General features: G+C 34.8%; 1 protein-coding gene across 2 annotated transcripts in view; it reads right to left on the bottom strand.

The window, feature by feature from the left end:
* Nucleotides 1-22,034, bottom strand: part of LOC146397788 (uncharacterized) — a 797,689-nt gene that overhangs the window by 641,243 nt on the left and 134,412 nt on the right. The gene's annotated exons all lie outside the window — the stretch shown is intronic.

Genomic DNA, 22,034 nt, shown 5'->3' with positions numbered 1-22,034 from the left:
TTGAGTGAAGTAAGTCAGAAAGAGAAAGACAAATACCATATGATATCACTTATATCTGGAATCTAATATGTGTCATAAAGGAAGCGTTCCACAGAAAAGAAAATCATGGACTTGGAGAATAAGCTTGTGGTTGCCAAGGGGGAGGGGAGGGAATGGCCATTATTAAATATGAACTTACAATTTTACTTAAATTATCTTTATCACTTTTAATTTTAATTTAATATTTTTGTTTGTTGGTGAATCAGTATCAATACCTGGTAACAGAAAGAACAAATACTACTTAGTCCTGTTTAATGTGTTAACAAGAAAGTAAATTCCCTTTTATAAGGGAAGGAAAGACCAATGTTACCTTGGGAAACACTATGTTATCAAATTAGTATGCTAATTTTGGAGAAATGTGTCATGCATTGCACAAGTGTCAAAGAAAATTATATTTAGAAGATAAGGATAAAAGAATACATATGAAATATAGAAAAATTGAGACAAAATTTCAAAACTTTCTATTTGTAGAAAAAATACTGGGAATTTTTTTAAAAATACAATTTCATGGATAGATATGCATCTGTGCAGAATTATTTCTTCATAAAACCAGAGAGGGAAAATGAGAGGAAACACACCCTGTGACAGACACTCTGATGGGCAGGTTAGGACATCTAAACACAGGTACCTAAGCTGTGTCATCTACAAAGCAGAGGGAGAGATACAGTTAGCATGTTTGCAATAAATCTGGAGCATAGAATAAAAGTGTTGCTTGAGGTTATCACAGTAAGGAACAACAGGACAGGGCAAATTGTTTTATTCATCCCTGGGAGAAAGCTATGTAGAGACTAGCTCTCTAAGTAGGCAAAGAAATATAATTTGAGGGCCTACATACAATTCTCCTAGAATATCAAAATATTTCTTCATCTCCATAGCAAGAATAAATTCTACCATCAGAATGTTGAGACAAACCTGGTGAACAGATTTTATCCTTCCTGCCAAATGAACAATTAAGAGCACAGTTGAATGATTAGGGATTTGTTCATGGATTCAAAAGTGAAATGTATCACGCTTCCAGAGTTTAGTGGTAGTCCATATTCCACATGCCTGCCATGAATGTAGAGAGGCAGTCTGCATGCCCAAGGCTGGTTGCAATGCCTGGTACCAGCCAAGGTGCTAAAAACTATATTAAAAAGAAAGAAATGCAAGAAGGAAGAAGGACAAGAAGCAAAAAACTGGGATTAAGATATTGAAAGTTCAGGTGTTAAAATGGGAATAATTTACTTGAAGAGTATGACTTGTTATCAGTAGCATAAATCATTTCAATCACTATTTGACCAGCTATTCAGCAGAAAATAGCCCAGAGGAATGAGGTGCAATTCCAGGAAGCCATGATTCTCACATACAAAATGCTGGATTATGTCCTAAAAGTGGTTCCTGGAAGGCCAGGGGCAGCCTGAGGACACCTGGCTGCACAGGAAGAATCAGAGCTAGACATGGGAGGCAAAAGGGCCCTGAAACAAGGTATCTTCTCAGTGTTATGTTAGCTGAGCTGCAGTGTGATTCTCCAAAGAACACATCACCTGAGTGCTCTCTTAGTCTCAAATTGTCACAAGAAACAAGGTAAGGCTGAAATTTCCCATGACAAGAATTCTTGAACAGCAATCAATGAACACCAAAAAGATGACAACTTTGGCATGATTTCCTCAGCACCTGAGGGTTGTCCTCCTTTGTTCTGCTCTCTACTGGGTCCTCCTCATCCCCTTAAAGTGTGTCTCCTCTCTTCCCATAATCCTCAGGGATGTAATGAAGTTACATGCTCTTAATGTAGGAAATGACACAAAGCAACACACAGTAAAAATAATTACACAGACACAACCTGCGCCTTATAAATGTATCTAATGCAGAACATTAAAAAAGGAAGGAAAGGAGTTCCCTATTGTCTCAGTGGGTTAAGGATCTGGTGTTGTCATTGATGTGGTGCTGGCTGAATCCCTAGCCTGGGAATTTATTCATGTTCGGGAAAAGCCAAAAAAAGGAAAAAAAAATGTATGTATAGGCTATTTATAGTATATAAATTGACTAATATTAAATATGTTGATTAATATAAATGACTAATATTAAACTAAATAGATCTTAATTCTTCACAATTCTTCTCCCTCTCAATTTTTTTCTTATATTTAATCATATTAAGTATGTAGCCCCTACATAGAGGGAAATTCTAATTGATAAGATAGATTTTATTTTTACTCTCCTTCTGAGGAAATATACATTGAGAAAATAAAGCTTTTTGAGGACTGAATGGAGGCAAAAGGAGTCTCAAAATTTAATAATTGTGTGTACATATGTGTACTCACCTCTGAAAAAAATGAGTATTGTGAGTAACCAGACTTACAAGATGTGTTCATATGTTTTAAGAAGATATGAAATTTATTTATTTATGTATAATTCAATAAACACTTATTGAGCATTTTATTGTAAACTAGGCACTGTATTAAGCACTGTGTATCATGAGCTAACACAGATAAGATCTTTGCTCTCATTAGTTTTAAACAGTCCAAGGAAGGAAGATATTAAACAAAAGTGTTTCAATTTGTTTTGACTGTACCCACAGCATACAAAATTACCAGTCCAGGGATCAAACTCGAGTCACAGCAGGGATTATGCTGGATCCTTAATCCACTGATCCTCAAGGGAACTCCCAAATTTTTGCAATTTAATAATGTTTCAAATGATTTAAATGTAATTTATCTTGTTACTTGGTTTATTTTTATCAGAATCTCCACACTCAATGCATGTGGACCCCCATCCAAGTTAGAGCCCGAGCAGGATTTTCAGGGGGTGGTCTTGTGATTTTTAGCTCATCACTCCCCTTAAGGGTCTATAAGGGCCTTGGGGAATCTACCAGAGTTTGGAGAATTAAGAGACAGACATCTCTGGAGGGATGTGTTGAAGGCTATGGGTTTTCCCCTAGTCCCACACAGTGTGGTGGACAGAGCTTGCCTTCCGCTCACTCTGCTTATTCACCCAAGAGGGGCTTTACTAAGAGAGCCTGGCCTATGTGCCCTGGAGTCTGAGAAACCTATGGAAGAATTCCTGACTCACCCTTGAAAAGTTAAAAGCTCAAGGGCTTGGCCAGATGGGAAGAAGGGCAAAGTGGCAACACTCCAGATTGAGTTGAGAGACCTGCATTCTGACCATCCAGGTACCCCTAAACCACATTTGTTTCCTGGTGAATAAATGTCTTCCCTGAAGAAGGGGCTGACCTGGGGAGCTAGTAAAAGAGAACTCCTGAACAACCTGAGATAACTGTGAGCCCAACAAAAGGATCAGCCTGCCAGGAAGCAAGGCAGACTGGGGTGTGGTAAATAGAGGACTGAAGGAGAGACAGTGATTTCACATGTTAAAAGAACTGCTCTTTGTCAAGGGCAGACACCTCCCCCTGGTCCCTGGGTGGGTCCTGCAGGGGAAGCAGCCGGCAGGGTTTGCCCCTTGGGCAGTGTGCCTTGTGCTTGGACCCACAGGCCATGGCCCTTGGGGGTGAGCTTGCAGGAGAGCCCCTCTCCCGCTGAGAGGAGGGAGACTTTGTGGCTTGGGAACCTGGCCTGAGGTCCTTTTCTCAGGGGCTGAGCCACTCCCAGGCTCAAAGCTGCAGTGACATGCCAAGCCAGTGTGTAGGTCCTGGGCATTGTGACCTCAGCTGTTCCGCACCCAGAGAGGCAGTCATCCTGACCTCACCTTGGCCAGTAACCTGCACAGAACGGTGGCTTGGTCACAGGGGCCCGTTGTGCAGAGGCTGGGAAGTTGAACACTCTGGCTGCCTCCACCATGTCGGCCAAGAGGGCAGAACTGAAGAAAAATCTGGTAAAAGGGAAACACTGCTGGGCCACGTGGGGCCTCTGCGCTCCCAGTGCATGGAGATGTGGGGGTGCGGGGTACAGAGAGTCCCCTGTGAATCTCGACTTTTCTTTCTCTCTCTCTCTCTCTTTTTTTTTTTTAACATTGGTCAGAGTAGATATTTAATTCACTATTGAAAAATGGAAGCAGCGGGAGTTCCAATTGTGGCTCAGTGGTAACGAACCTGACCGGTATCCATGAGGATTCGGGCTTTTACTGGGGTGTGGTAAATAGACGACTGAAGGAGAGACAGTGATTTCACATGTTAAAAGAACTGCAGTCTGAAAGCTTTCAGTGGAAGTCCATGAGACACTCCCCAAAGTAGCCCTTAAAAGAAATGCAGGAGTTCCCATCATGGCACAGCGGAAACGAATCTGATTAGGAGCCATCAGCTTTCGGGTTTGATCCCTGGCCTCCCTCAGTGGGTTAAGGATCCGGCGTTGCCATGAGCTGTGGTGTAGATCACAGAAGTGGTTCAGATCTGGCATTGCTGTGGCTGTGGTGTAGACCTGCAGCATTAGCTCTTATTATACCCCTAGCCTAGGAACCTCCAAATTCTTTGGGTGTGGCCCTAAAGGGACAAAAGACAAAAAAAAAAAAAAGAGAGAGAGAGAAATGCAGCAATGCACATGGGATCCTCACAGCCCCAAGGTCAGAGGACAACTGGGGCATCCATACAGAACTGTACTTGTTCCTAATCTACTCCTACCAGGGTCTCACATAGAAGAGTCACGTCTGTGTAGGAGAAAGTGACTGAGGACAGAGAAGAAGCTGACTGACTCTCCTTCTATCAGAAGCAAAAATCAGCCAAGAAAGAAGGGAGTTTTAACTTTGAATGTGTTTTGGTTTTAATATTTCTCTAACTGGCCTGGAGTGCCACCCTAGTTTGTTATCCATTTTTAAATTAGGTCTTGCTAGTTCAAGCTTCCTGGCTTTTACTATGTGATTCACTCAGGCCACTTCCTTTCCTCTTGTGCTATGCTTACTAAAATCCTCTGTATCTCCAAGGTACATCTGAAATGCTATTTCCAATGAGAAATCTTTTTTCTTCCTTCAGGTCAAAATTCACTTACTTCATCATATTTTTATACAGCATATTTATACATTATATATCACAGCCTGAACAGCCTGCTAATTCACAATGTTAAGTACTTTCTTGCCATCAAATTACAAGGTTCTTTTTAGAAGCCATTTTAAAGCCTAGGAACATCTTACATCTTCCTCCCCCATGCTCACATCTTGTACTTACTCTACTCATTATCTTTTCCAATGCCTTGCATACTGTAAGTACTTGATTAAGGTTAAACTTAACTGAAATTTTGAAGAGCAACAAAGCAAGTATTGAGGTTCTTTCTCAGTTTGTTCTTAAGAGCCAAAAATATGTGATCTGATCAGTGACTTGGTGACTTAATATTTAGTCACGATTTTTAGGAGTTCCTGTCATGGCTCAGTGGAATTCCTGTCGTGGCTCAGAAGTTAACAAACCCAAGTGTAAACCATGAGGTTGCATGTTCAATCCCTGGTCTCAGTGGGTTAAGGATCTGACATTGCCAGGAGCTATGGTGTAGGTCACAGTTGCAATTCATATCCCAAGTTGCTGTGGCTGTGGTGTAGGGTGGTATCTATGGCTCCAATTTGACCCCAAGCCTGGGAACCTCCATATGCCTCAGGGGCAGGGGAGGCCCTAAAAAGACTAAAGCCAAAAAAAAAGATTTTTACAATCTAGACACATACAAGTCATACTTGATAAATTAGCAAATATATTATAAAAACAGGTAAGTATCATGTGGTTCAGGAAAAGGAAAAATCAACTTAATTTAAAGGACCTAAGGAATGTCCTCATGGAAAATTGATTTCACTTTAAGGATGAGTAGAATTGGAATGAAAAGAGAAGAAGAAGAAGGATTTTTTTGTTGAGGGAAGCACAAGCCAGTTAATGAAGCAGGTACACAGTGGAAGAGTGAAGGGGTGCACATGGCCAAAAGATATGAGATGAAAGGAAGACAGTAAGGTGAGAGGTAAGATATAGTCAGACTGTGGGAAATCTGGAATACAAAAACAAGGAAAATGGATTTTTTTGAAAACTAAGAAAGGCATTTCAAATTCTTGAGAAGGGAAGTATAATATTTTCTATTGATTGGAAAAAACATGTTGAGCACTACAAAGTGCCACATGCTGTCAAGGTAGTGAAAATACAGGAATGAACACAACAGAAAAATCACTCCCCTCCTAAGCCTATATGCTAATGGCAATGGTGGGGAATAGGTAAATAATTATAAATGTACTAACAGATAAATATATAGTATATTGAGGAGTGATTAATAAAATGAAGGGTAAAAACAAAGAAAAAAATGTAGCTAAGATAAGCTGAAAAGAAAAGCTAACCATCTCAGTTATTCGAATGTGGGATTAAATAATGATATGAGAGTTTCCAGAGAGGTTTCTGCAACAAAGAGAGAACAATCAGTTCACAGATGTCCTTGTAATGAGCCTACTGTATCTTTTCTCTCCTTTCAAAACTGTAAGCATTTTCATTAAACCATATCAATTCCTCCACTAACAGGTCAAACTAACAGGTTGCTCTTTCCTCCTCATTTCACATTTATGCAGTATAAACACAATTTTTAAATGAGGTCGGTGGCATAATAATCAGCAAAGTGACCATCAAATGACATTGGTGAACTTAGTGAAAGTAATTTATTTAAACCTCATTATTTCACAGTGTGTCTTTTTATGTTTTGTGGACTGAATCTCTCCACAGGAATATACAGATATCAGTGCAGGAAACCCCTTAAGATTTGATGAAAAATTTTAATTTTGCATCATAAGGAAAATAATTATTGACTCTCACCCATTTGTAGTTTCCTATATTTTCACTGTTTTGATCCCAAGTGTTTTAAACCAAGGTTTATAGTCTGAAATTTTTGGGGTCCTAATGCTGTAAAGCAAATGTGAGTTGCAACAAAACCCTTCTCTTTAGTGTAGTTAAGATAAGTATTCTAATTTATTTTTATTTTTAATATTAACATACACTAAACTTATTTACTGAAATATTTTATTGATTTTTCAAAATTTAATTTCTCTTAAAACTGAAGGCTATGGGAAGCTAGGATCAGATTCAAACTGCCACTCAAGCTGACTTTTTCTGATTAATATAGGACTTCAAAATATACACATAAAGAAACAAAGTAACTCTATTTCAGGCACTTACATTTCACATATAATTTTCTAAATTTGCTAAATAATTAAGTGGTTTTTATTTAATATTTTGAAATTAAAAGGAAAAGAAAAATTTCAGTTTGGGCCTGTAATTTGATGTTTTTACAAAGGAAAAATAAAATATTTTACCGCAAAATTTATATGATTAGACATAAGGTTAGATGATCACTAAAAATGGCAGAATATGGCCTTTCAAGGAAATCAAATGTTACTGTTAAAAACTGCATTAAGATGTAAAGAATTTTCTCTTACTCAAGTGTTAGAAAAGAATAAAGCATAGAGGCAAGCTTACTTTTATTCATTAGCTTTTAATCTACTGTGATATACTTCAGGAAAACATTACACAATTTCCTTAGAAACAGATAAATTGCAGATGAGTCAATTCAGATAAAAAAAGATACCTAAGTTTTTAAAACTTTATTTTATACATACATATATACATGTACTATTGAAAACATTTGCATATAATAATGAATAAGTTTAACATAACATACTGATTTGAGACCTTTGTACATGGCAATACTTTTACCACTGAAAAATAAGTTAGCACTCTGTCACATCACATAAATGTCATTTCTTTTTGTGGTGAGAATAACTGAGATGTATTCTTAGCAATTTTGATTATTATAAAAATATTTTTATCTACATTCACACAACTATACATTAGATCTCAAGGACTTATTTTCAGCTTCAAGTTAAACTACCTTTCTCTCATTCCCACAATACTGTAACTTGGTAACCATAACTTTATAGTGTTTTCAAGAGCTTCACTATTTAGATACACAATATATCATACTATATTTCTCTTTCTCTATCTGTCTTGTTACAGTTAGCATGATGTCCTAAAGTTCCATCCATGTTGTCACAAATGACAGGATATCATTCCTTCTCGTGTCTGTAAAATATTGCATTTTATTTATATAACACACTTTTATAAACTCATCCTCTAATGGACTCATAGGTGTTTCTGTGTCTTGACCATTGTGAATAATGCTGCATTAAATACTGGGGTGCAGATATTTCTTTTAATTGTTTTCATTTCCTTTGAGTATATAGCCAAAAGTGGGATTTGGGGATCATATTGTAGTTCTATTTTTAATTTATTGAGAAATATCAACTTTGTTATCTGCAGTGGATTAATAAATTCACTTTCCCACCAAGAAAGTATAAGCATTTACTTTTGTGCACATCAGTGCCAGCTCTTGTTATCACTTGTCTTCTAATGACAGGCATTCTGACAGCTGTAAGGTGATATTTCATAGTGCTTTTCATTTAAATTTCTCTACTAAAATTAGTCACGTTGAACATCTTTTCATGTGCCTGTTGATATTTGATTGTTTTTGGAAAAATGCCTTTTTAGTTCCTATGCATAAACCTATAAAAAGAGGTAACATATATTATACATAAGGCATTATATACTGTGTTTGATTGAGAAAGCATGTTTGACATTAGAAAAATGGATATCGGAGTTCCTGTCGTGGCACAGTGATTAACGAATCCGACTAGGAACCATGAGGTTGCAGGTTCGGTTCCTGGCCTCGCTCAGTGGGTTAAGGATCCGGCATTGCCGTGAGCTGTGGTGTAGGTTGCATACGCGGCTCAGATCCTGTGTTGCTGTGGCTCTGGCGTAGGCTGGTGGCTACAGCTCTGATTAGACTCCTAGCCTGAGAAACTCCACATGCCGCCACGGGAGTGGCCCAAGAAATGGCAAAAAGACAAAAAAAAAAAAATAGGATATCACTGTAGTCTGAGGTATTTAGTTAAAAAATTAAGTTGCATTATACATACATATTATATACACAGTATATATACTAATATATTCTATAGTATATAGTTTCATATTATATATACTACAGTATATACTATAAAACTATATGTATATTATATATTACATAAGATGCTTTGCATAAAGAATGGAAGTATTTAGATATCTGAACAAAAATCAACAGGAATGATGGTGTGGTCAGTGTTTATAGAAATTGATGTCTCACTGGTAAAAAAGATAAAGATATTATAATTAATACATATTTTATTCCTTAGCTCTATAAGTTTCCATACTTAATATTGAATTGTCCTATAATTAATCATTAATGACCTTCATATAATTCCTAAGATATAAATTATATACATTCTAAATAAAAATCTTATTGAATGTATGTTATTTTCAAATATTCACTCCATTGGGAAAGTACATGAAAACTTTTTGCTCAATTTCAGTGTAACATATATATAAAGGAAAATGGATTTAAAATTTGTAATCCTTAATTTGAAAACTGAAATTAACTTTGAGAACACTGAACCAAATACAGTTATCCCAGATTGGTAGACTATACTCATAAAAACTCATAAAGACAAATAATTTTCACCTTGGGCATCCTCTCTGGAATTATGAAAATAGGCTTACAAATCTTTAGTTTAATAGTAGAGGTCATGAGTTCCCATCATGGTGCAGTGGAAACAGATTTGACTAGGAACTATGAGGTTGCAGTTCAATCCCTGATGTTGCTCGGTGTGTTAAGGATCTGGCATTGCCATGAACCCTGGTGTAGATCACAGACATGGCACAGATTCTGAGTTGCTATGGCTCTGGTGTAGTCCAGTGGCTACAGCTCTGGTTGGACCCCTAACCTGGGAACCTCCATATGCCATGGGTGTGGCCCTAAAAAGCAATTAAAAGAGTTGAGGTCATAAGAGTAGACATTTTAGAGAAACAAATGTCCCCCAGGAGTTTATGTACCTGTATTACAGACAGAGTAGGATAAGGTTGAAGAAAAATCTCTGCTTATTTTGCAAAATAAAAATAGGAAAGGAAAATTATATACATTCTAAATAAAAATCTTATATCTCCCCATAGTTCCTCTCTCAACAGATAAGATAGAGATGACTGGGAATAATCAATCTCTGACCACTGAGTTTATCCTCACAGGATTTGCAGATATCTCAAAACTGAGGATCCTTCTGTTTCTGGTGTTCCTTACCTTCTATCTGAGAACCATGGTGGGAAACCTTGGTCTAGAGGCATTGATATATAGAGCATCGTCTTCACACCCCAATGTACATCTTTCTGGGTAACCTCAGTCTGATGGGTTCTTGTTGTTTTTGTGCCATTACCCCCAAGGTGCTGGAGAATTTCTTCTCTAAGAACAGAATGATTTCCCTCTTTGAATGAATGTTATGATTTTATTGTCTCTGCCTAGCTGAAAGTACAGATTCCTTTTTACTGGCAGCAATGGCCTATGACTGCTATGTGGCCATCTGCAGCCTGCTGTAGTACCACACCATGCACCAAGAAACTGCATTCAGATGACCACAGAGACCTACATAGCTGGAAACCTGCATTCCATGATTCATGTTGGGCTTCTGTTTAGGTTGACTTTCTGTGGGCCTCATCAGATCAATCACTTTTTTTTTGGTGATGTTCTTCCCTTATATAAACACTCCTGTATTGACCCTTATATCAATGAATTGATGATATTAATATTGGCAGGGTTCATTCAAATCTTCACTATTACTACAGCAATAATCTCTTATCTTTTTATCCTTTTCATAATCTTCACAATGAATTCCAACAAGGGAAGAAGGAAAGCCTTATTTATTCGTGCATCCCACTTTCTCTCTGTCTCAATATTCTATGGTTCTCCATTCACATACATTTTGACCAAATTCACGTAAAGAAGAAGAAAAAGATAAACCTGTTGCTCTTTTAATATTATAGTGGTTCTGCTTTTAAAACCTTTTATTTATAGCATAAGAAATAAAGAAGTAATAAAAGTTATGAAAAAATGATGATTTCATAATATTCAGAAATAAATACCATGACATGTTGACAACTGGTTTCAAATTGATTAAACTTTTTTTCAAAATTAAGGAATACTGCGAAAGTGGAATATGGCCACTTTCTAGGTTCCACCAGGGGTGAACTAAATAGTTACTCTTAAAGTCACAAATTGTGTCAGGGTGTTTTTACATGCACTAGTAACTAATTGTTTCAGAGTATAATGAGGTAAAATTTTCAATAAATTCAACAAATTCTAGCAATAGAAGTCATAACATGTAAAGGGAGCCTCTGTTTATGACTCTAGGCAAATCTCTGGGATCCCAAGGTATAATCTTATATCCCCCATAGTTTGGTTCCCAATTATCAATTTGTTTTTAATTTATTTTTATTATTAAAGTATAGTTTATTTACAATACTATATTACTTTTAGTTGTTTAGCATAGCGATTCAGCATTTTTATAGATTATACTCCATTAAATATTTTTATAAGATAACAGTTATAATTCTTTGGGCTATATCAAATGCTAGTCCCTTCTTAAGCAACTGTGTGTGACACAAATAAAGACTATATTTCAATTTGATGCTCAATTTTGAGTTGTTTAAGAGTATTACTGAATATGAATTTGTGCACAATACATATTCTCTAATCAAGGACATTTTCCTTTTTAATATTAGACAATTTTCTCTCAAGGTCTCTGAAATAGAGTCTCTGTGTACTGGTGATTTATCAATTGTAGTTGAAATTATGTTATTTATATTGACATAGCTAACAATTTAATATTTTCATGAAGTTTGGTTGTCCATTGTATATGACAAGTGTATTTTCTTAATAAATGTGCAATAAATCATTTTATCCTTCTGATATTACTACTTGTCTTGGTTGTTATTAGGAATACCACTAACCTGGACTGATTCCATTGTAAAGTACTGACATGTTTTTGGCATTACTAAAAAGTTGGAGGTGTTGATCAAGAACAATTGATGTAAAAAATAGTAAAATTTCTAAATATCTAAGCAAAAGTGTTTATTGATCCTAACGTGCAAGTATAAAAGAAAAATTAACTAAGAAGCTATTTTCCATTATTATTAGTTACACACTAGTTAGATATTTCATATATATTACCTACCAATTAGATACACATGATTTTTAAGCTTCTCCTCAGTAAAAATCTCATACTTGAGTGCATAGTGAGGAGCTTTCCCAAGTTAATCCAGGTCCTAGGATTTAGCAAGAATCTGAATCAATACTGTCCTTTCCCCCACATGCTAGGGAGTTCAGAAAATGAAGATCTTTCTAGGCTGAGGGTATTTAGTTGATAAGTAGTATCAGAAGTAATCTGTGCCTTAAAAATGGGGGAAAATTTCACATTTAGAGAAAAACAGGATTGAATAAAACCGAACTCAATGTTTATGGAAATGAGTGTAGCACTGGGGATGGGGAATAGGGAGGTAAACCATGGGGCATAGTCACAAAGCTGACAAAACTATTGGTGAGAGCTGGTGGTAAATGTGGGAAAAAGTGGGGAAGCAGGTCAGGTTACTGAGAATCTTAAATTCCACCCTAAGGAATATGAATTTATCTTAGAGCTATCAGATATGTCTTCCAGGAGCCGAGTAATATGAACATATCTTTCTGAAACCACATCTTGCTACTGATTGGGAAGAGAGCAAAGCAAGAAGAATTTAGATGAGGAGAATTAAAATTGGATAAGTGGAGATGGGTGCACAGATATGAGCAACATTTAAAGAAAAAATAGCAAGTTGAAAACATTGAATAATAAAATGAATGTCTATCATATTCTTATCAGTTTCAAACATGTCATACCTGATTGCAAATCACCAGTACTTTAAAAAGTATCTGATATACCTTAGCCATTCAATAAACATCTCTTTCAGTATGTTTTAATATAATTGCATACATTAATATGTAATAGGCTAATTATTTTATTTCTAATGTATTAATACATAAGTACTTTAAAATTACTGTTTTTTTTCCTAAAATTATAATTACTGATAGATAGAATCAATACAAACAAAGCTGTTTAAGTTCCTAACATATTTTTTGAGCAAACAAATCTATAGACAAAAAATTTTTAGATGCTCTGAATTAGATGGATGTTATATGTCCTGTATTCACTTTCAAGTCTAGTGATTATTTTTGGGTATTAGACTTGCATGCATTGATTTTATCTCCCTTTTCTAATGGTACCAAAATTTGTGTTACATGTTTTTGCACCATTCATCCATAACCTTTTGCAACAATGAATCCCAGAGGTCTGTAAAGAGGAGATTATATGACATATTTGGGGACAATATGAAAAATGAAGTGATCTTCTAAAAGTTTCTGGGAAATATGTGTCCTTCATTTTAAAATACATCCACAAATTAAATAGTGCTTCTCCCTCTGAATGTCATGGTGTCTGGGTATGAAATATGGTACTCTTTGACATCAAGAAGGAAACTAACCTAGAGATGAAATCAATACACAAAGAAAGCCTTTGCTAAGGGAATGACAGAGAAAAAACCCAGGGTCACTAGAATAAACACTCCTTCTGGTTTAAAAGCCAGAGTCACTAGAATAAACACTCCTGGTTTAAAAGCCAATAGACCTTCTTACTGTCTATGTTTGTTTGGAAAAGATGCTTTATTTGCAACTAAATAAACACTAAATAATATATTAATGTCTCTTTCCTAATTTTTATACCTATATACTGTATTATAAATCATCCTTAGACATATTTTAGTATTCAAACAACTTTTCAGCATTATTCATTGAATGATTCAGCACATCTATTATCTTTTACATTCAGTACTAAATTTTAATTCAAATTTAATTTCCAATTCCCTTTATATTACCTGAAAGAATTTCTTATATTATGTATAAATATGCCTCAGTCACCCTAGTTTACTGTCCATATTTTAATTAGGTCTTGTCTCTAGCTTCCAGGATATGACCATATGCTTAAATTAGGCTTCTTCTTTTCCTCCAGTGTGTCATTTACTAAAATCCTACTTAACCTGAAAAGTTAATCTGAAATGACATTTGGAAAGAAGAATCTTTTTTTTCCACATCTCCATTCATTTCCTTTATCATAATTTTGTATAGCACTTTAACTACTTTTTTTAATGACGCAGGCTGAATTGCCTTTTAGTTAGCGATACAAGTATCCTTCTCCCCACAGGATTATGAGCTTCTTGTCAGGAGCCATCTCTAAAACCTAGCACTTTTCCTGTGCTCATTCTATTCACCATAACTTCTAGCCTACTTTATTTATTTTTTCCATTTGTGTTTTTTCTTTTTTTATCATTATATATATATATATATATATATATACATACATACACATATATATATATAGTACTGTACAACGTGGTGACCCAGTTATACATACATATATACATTCTTTTTGGTCACATTATGTGTTCCATTATAAGTGACTAGACAGAGTTCCCAGTGCTACACAGCAGGATCCCATTAGCTAATCTATCCCGAAGGCAACATTTTACATCCATTTATCCCAAGGTCCCAGTCCCGCCTACTCCCTCCACTTCCCCTTAGCAACCACAATTCTATTCTATTCTAATTCTGATTTCATTTTCTGTGGAAAGGTTCCTATGTGCCATATATTAGATTCCAGATATAAGTGATATCATGTGGTATTTGTCTTTCTCTTTCTGACTAAGTTCAATCAGGATGAGAGTCTCTAGTTACATCTGTGTTGCTGAAAATGGCATTATTTTGTTCTTTTTATGGCTGAGTAGTATTCCCTTGTGTATATATAATATATACCACATCTTCCTAATCCAAACATCTATCAGAGGACATTTGGATTGATTCCATGTCTTGGCTATTGTGAATAGTGCTGCAATGAACATGCAGGTACATGTGTCTTTTTTAAGTAGAGTTTGTCCAGATATATGCTCAAAAGTGGGATTGCTGGGTCATCAGATGACATGATACTATATATAGAAAATCCTAAGGACCCAACTCAAAATGTTCTTGAACTGATCAGCAAATTCAGCAAAGTAGCAAGTTATGACTAAAATTCAGAAATCAGTCACATTTCTGTATACTAACAATGAAATATTAGAAAAGGAATACAAAACTACAATACCTTTTAAAATTGCACCCCAAAAAAATCAAATGCCTGGGAATACACCTGAAAAAGGAAGTAAAGTATTTAAATGTCAAGAAATATAAAACATTAATCAAAGAAATTAAAGAAGATATAAAGAAATGGAAAGGTATTCCATGTTCCTGGGTTGGAAAAATTAGTATTGTAAAAATGGCCATACTACCCAAAGCAATCTACAGACTCAATGCAACCCCTATCAAATTACCCATGATATTTTTCACTGAACTAGAACAATCCGAAAATTTATATGGAACCACAAAAGACCCAGAATTGCCAAAGCAATGCTGAGAAACAAAAAACAAACAGGAGGCATAACTCTTTCAGACTTCAGGCAATATTACAAAGCCACAGTCATCAAGACAGTGTGGTACTGGTACCAAAACAGACAGACAGGCCAATGGAACAGAATAGAGAACCCAGAAATAAACCTTGACACCTATGGTCAATTAATCTTTAACAAAGGAAGCAAGAACACAAAATTGGAAAAAGACAGTCTTTTCAGCAAGTATTGCTGGGAAACCTGGACAGCTCCATGGAAATCAATGAAACTGGAACACACACACCATGCATGAATATAAACTCAAAATTGCTGAAAGAGTTAAATATAAGACAAGATACCATTAAACTCCTGGAAGAGAACATAGGCAAAACGTTCTCTGACATCAACCTTACAAATGTTTTCTCAGGTCAGTCTCCCAAAACAACAGAAATAAAAGCAAAAATAAACCAATGGGACACAATAAAACTGACAAGTTTTACACAGCAAAGAAACCACAATGAAAATAAAAAGACCACTTACAGAATGGGACAAAATTGTGTCAAACAATTCAAGGACAAGGGCTCAATCTCTAAATTATACAAGAAACTTATACAACTCAACAGCAAAAAAAGCCAATCACTAAGTGGAAAATGGGCAAAAGACCTGAATAGACATTTCTCCAAGGAAGATATACAGATGGCCAACAAGCCCTTGAATCAATGCTCAACATAGCTGATTATAAGAGAAATGCAAATCAAAACTACCGTGAGATACCACTTTACGCCAGTCAGAATGGCCATCATTAACATGTCCACAAATTACAAGTGCTAGAGGGTGTGTGGAGAAAATGGAACCCTCCTGCACTGGTGGTGGGAATGTAAGCTGGTGGAACCACTATGGAGAACAGTATATAGGTATCTTAGAAAACTATACATAGATCTAACCCACTTTATATTGTACATATTTAAGTTTAAACAGAACTGAAAATTTAAATATCAATGCAGTATATTTTGGGAATCTAACTCAGTTTGTTTCCAAGAGCCCAAAATACCTATGACATTTTCTCCTATTTATGGATATTAAGATAATACTTTTACGGTCAGTGCATAACAAGTTAAAAAGTGATAAAGTAAGAAATGCAATATAGCAGCTAATTATTAAGAAGAAGGAAAATCAATTTAATTTATAGGTTCTAGGAATGTCCCCATGGAGATCTGGTTTGAGATCAAGAATAAGTAGAACAGGTTGAAAAGACAGGCTGAAAAAGGTGTTTTAGTTGAAGGAAACTGTATGAGTAAATTAATGAAGCAAGTGTACAAAGGCATAGTGCAGGGATAAACATGGTCAAGGGTCATGTCCTGAGGGAAGAAGAAGAAATCAAAGTCACATGTAAAATACATACAGACTGTGGAGCTTCTGTAATACCAAAGTCCAAAAATGAATTTGTCTGAAAACTAATGAAAGACCATTTCAAATTATTGAGCAGGGCTGTATAAGTTTTTCTTTCATGTGACAAATATTGTTTATTGTTGTAAATTGCCATTTAATATCAAGGTGTTATAAATAAACTATGGACATAGCAGAGAAATCCTTTCCCTTTTAATCCTATATGCTAATGTTGAGGGAGGTGAAGGGGATGACTAGCTCTAATGTACTAGCAAGTAAATATGCAGTATACTGAAAATTGATTAGTGGCATGAAGTGGAGAAAAACAGAATAGAAGAGATAGAGGCAGCTGGATAATCTGAAAAGTAAGGAGAACTATCCAGGTAATCCATATATGGTACTAACTAATATCAGAGTTTCCAGTGATATTTTGCAAAAGCAAACTCACAGGTGACCCTGTGATAAACCTATCTAATCATCTTCCATAAACCATGTTAATTCCTCCAGTTAAAAAAAAAGCAAAAAATTCAAGCCAACATGAGACTCTTTCATGTTCAGATGGTTCATATGCAGAATTATCAACAGAAATTTGACATGAGGTCAGTTACATAATAATCAGGAAGTGATCATCAAACACTGTTAGTGACCTTAGTGAAGACAATTTTCTTTGACCTCATTATTTCACAGGGCATCCTTATGTGTTTTGGCAACTGAATCTCCCCAAAGAAATATGCTGATGCCCTTGAAGGGATATCCCTAAGGATTTGATGAACTGTTTTAACTGCTCATTATAAGGAATATAATTATCAACAATAACCTATTTGTTTTTGCCCATATTTTCATTCTTTTAATCCCAAATGATTTGTATACTAAGGTTTATATTCTAAAATTCCATGTCATTCAACACCATAAAGCAAACATGAGGTCTTACTAAAGTTTTTTTCAATGAAATCTAGATAAGGGAAGTATTCCAACTTTTTTTAAATTTTACTATCAGGATCCATTGATATTTACTTATCTAAAGTATTTTGCTGTTGTTAGATTGCAACTATTCAGTTATCTTTCTACATCTTCTCACAACTGAAGGCTAAACTGGAAAAACTAGAATGAGATTCACACTGCAAAATAATCTGACCTTGTCTGATTATAAGTTAGACCTAAATACACAGGTAAGGACACAAAGTTACTGTTTAAATAATTCAGGAACTTGTTTAGTGGAATAATTAAGTGAATAACCTTTAATATTTTAAAACAAACAAAGTTTTAAGCCAGGGTCTTTATTTTAATATTTGATTGTGGAAAAATAAAACATTCAACATACAATTCATATGATTATACAAATCACCCGATATTCCCAGTACAGTGCTAAATAATGACAAAGATAACTACTTACAGAATGTTAAAAATCAGTTCTCATAAAAGTTTTATGATTTAAATGGCTTTCTCTTTTTCTAAATGTTATAAAATTTAATTATAAAGTTAACCTTACTTTTATTAGCTTTGAATCTACTCTGATATACTACAGAAAAATTTTACATAATTTTGTTAGAAACATAAACACAGATCAGTCAACTCAGATAAGAGATAACTAAATTTTTAATGATAAATATATTTATCACTGAAATATATTTGACATATAGCATTGCATATATTTAACACATTGATGTGATGCCATGGTAAATGGTAATATAATTGCAATTGGAGCATTATTTAGCAACCTATCATGTCATGTAATTGTCTCTTGTTTTTTGTGATGGGAATAATTGATATATAGTCTCATAACAGTTTTGAGGATTATAACAACATATTGTTTATATTCACCATAGTGTTTGCTAGATCTTCCAGACTTATTTATCTATTAGTTGAAAGTATATTCCCATAAAAACTATCTATTTCCCCAACCTCAGAACCCTGTTAATCACTATTTAATCTATTTTTATGAGTCTGGGTTTTTCAAATACACAGTATTTTTCTTCCTCTGACTTATCTCAGCATAATATCCCCAAAGTCAATCCATGTTGTTGAAAATGAAATAATATCCTTTTTCTCAAGGCTGAATGTCCATTTACTTTTACCCAGTCATACTTTATTATATCTTGGCTACTGTACATAATATTGCTATAACAGGAGTTCATATATCTCTTTGATAATTTGTTTTCATTTCCCTTGAGTATACACACAAAAGCAGAATTGTAGGATCATATTAATAATCATGATAATTTGTGGAAACTCCATATTGGCATCTACAATGGCTGAAACAATTTATATTCCTACCAAGAGTTTCCTCCACATCATATATTCTCCACATTCTAGGCAATACTGTTACCTCCTGTACTCTTGATTACAGGCATTCTGACATGCGTCCAGTGAGATCTTGTGGTTCTGATTTGCATTTCTCTAATGATTAGTGATGTTGAACATCTTTTCATGTGTCTGTTGGTCATTCGAATGTCTTTTGTAATAACATCATTTTAGTTCTTCTGTCCATTTTTACTTTTCTCATTGGGTTGTAATAATTTTTCCTTAATTGATATAATAACCTTAGTTTTTTAAAATGAATATTGATAATTCTCTTTGTAAAATCTTCTCTAAAATTAATTGACTCAATATTTGGAAGTGGTCAATTAATTGACTCAATATTTGCAAATAGTCACTTAATATCACCATATAGATCACCAAATAAGCCATTAAGGATTATTGGTTAGATCATAAAACAAGTTCACCCATCCAAGGTCACTGGGATGGAGGTAGGACTGGAATCAATATTCTTTTTCCCCATAACACTATACAGCTGTTATAGGAAGTATGAGTTATAGCTTACTTCAAATTGTCTACTATACAATAATGAATTTGTGTGCACATAAGAACAAAATGCAATGTAGATTAAATATAAGCCATCGTAGGTTGTGTTGGGCATATAAGACAAGCAGGAGAGTCTAGAAAGTAGAAATTAATTTGAACAGAGGCATTTAGTTAGCTGTATCAAGTAGAATTATATATAAACTATGCTTTGGAAAAAGGAAGAAAATGTGTAGATATTTGGGCAAAATTCAACAGGAATAGAAATCAGAGTCCAAAAAGCTAGCCTCAGTTTCATGTTGTTGGCAAATTTCTGGAATCCCAAAGCATAATAATCTTATAAAAACTCCCATATTTCAAGTTCTCAAATATGAATCCCTTCTTAAACAACACCATGTGAAAAAATAAATTATATTTTGACTTTGATTCTCAGAATTGAATTTGTTCAAGAGATTAAGTTTGAATATTAATTATTCATGGAGACTATATATTCCTAATCAAGACTATTTTCATTTTTGTTAGACAGTTTTCTCTCAGATTCCCTGAAAAGGATCTGAATATGCTGGATATTTATCAATTTGTAGTTGAAAGTGATGTTTTTTTATTTTGACACCCCTATGGACTTTATATTTTTATTTTGATTAACTGGTTGTCCATCATGTATAACAGTTTAACCTCTGAATTTATTAGTTAAATAAAGGGATTTTTTCCCTCATATTATTATGTGTCTTCCCTGTTATTAGGAATGCCAATAACCTGGACTGACTGCAATATACGGTATTGATATATGCATAGCATTAACAAAAATCTGGAGGTGTTATCCAAGTAAAAATAAGGCAAAAAGTAGTGAAATTTCCACACATATAAACAAAAACATATATTGATCCTTATACTGCATATATGAAGGAATAAAATAATTTACTGATAATTTACTACTTGCTAGACCTTTCACATATATTGCATTCAAAATAATCAGACACAATTATTCATTATTTCTCTCCTTAAAATTTTCATACTTTGCAATATCGAGGAGCTTGCCCAAGTTAATCCAGTCATATAGACTGAGCTAGAAGTGCAATCAACACTGCCTTTTCTGAGTTTGGGAGTTCAGAAACCAGAAATCCTTGTAGCTGGGGTTATTCAGTTCTTTAGTAGCATCAGAAGTTAACTGTGCCTGAAAAAAATGGGAATAGTTTTTGATATTTAAAGAAAGACAGGAGTGGTTATGACCAGAGTCAAGGTTTATGGAAAAGAGTGTGACACTGGGAACAGGGATGAGGGAGGTGAACCATGGGAGAGAATCAGAATGCTGACAAAACTATTGGTGAGAGCCAGTGGAGAAAGTGAACATGGAAAAAGAGGGAGGTAGGTCAGGTCGCTGAGAGTCTTAATCGCTAACCTATGGAATCTGAATGCATCTTAGAGCCATCAGAGAGTGAATTCTACTAAAGAGATAAAATATCTGTATTCTAAAATTATAAGACTTTGATGAAAGAAATCAAATAAACACAACAGATGTAAAATATACACCATTCTATTGGCATGGAAGAATGAATAATGTCAAAATGACTATTCTACCCAAGGCAATATACAGATTCAATGCAATCCCTATCAAATCACCAATGCCATTTTTCATAGCTAGAACAAAAACAAAAAAATTTAAAATTTGCATGGAAGCACAAATTGGATGGAACCAGAGACTCTCATACTGAGTGAACTAAGTCAGAAAGAGAAAGACAATATCATATATCACTTATGTCTAGAATCTAATATACTGAACAAATGAAACTTTCCACAGAAAAGAAAATCATAGACTTAGAGAATAGACTTGTGGTTGCCAAGGTTGAGGGGGAGGGAGTGGGATGGTCTGGGAGTCTGGGGTTAATAGATGCAGACTATTTGCATTTGGAATGGATAAGCAATGAGATCCTGCTGTGTAGTGCTAGGAACTATGTCTAATCCCTTGGGATGAATTTATACATGTATGTGTAACCAGGTCACCACACTATACAGTAGAAAATTGATAGAACACTGTAAACCAGCTACACTGGAAAAAATAAAAATCATTATAAAAAAGATAATAAAACTTTGCAAGTTTAAAAAAAATCCAAAAATGGGCAAAAGATCCAAATAGACATTTCTCCAAAGAACACATACAGGTGGTAAATGTAATCATGAAAAAAATGCTCAATATTGCTAATTATTTGAGAAATGTAAATCAAAACCTCTATGAAATGCTACTTTGCAACAGCTATAATGGCCATCATCACAAAGTCTACAAATAGTAAATGCTGGAGGGGATGAGGAGTAAAAAGAATCATCTCATGCGCCTACTGGAAATGTAAATTGGTACAACCACTATGGAAAACAGTATGAGGATTCCTCAAAAAAATAAATTTTATCTACCATGTGATTCAGCAATCCGGCTCCTGGGCATCTATCCAGAGAAAACCATAACTTGAAAAGATACATGCACCCCAGTGTTCATTGCAGCACTATCTACAACAGCCAAGAAATTAAAAAAATAAATGTCCGACGGGAATGGAAAAATAAGTGCGACAAAACTATATAATGGATTATT

The sequence above is a fragment of the Sus scrofa genome, chromosome 13 (genome assembly GCF_054392235.1).
Source record: "Sus scrofa isolate SSC_HxYL_T2T_F1_AM1 chromosome 13, Sscrofa_HxYL_maternal_Yorkshire_Landrace_v2.0, whole genome shotgun sequence".
Taxonomy (NCBI): domain Eukaryota; kingdom Metazoa; phylum Chordata; class Mammalia; order Artiodactyla; family Suidae; genus Sus; species Sus scrofa.
Note: the sequence above shows the minus strand (reverse complement) of the source record. Positions and strands in the feature narration are given on the sequence as shown.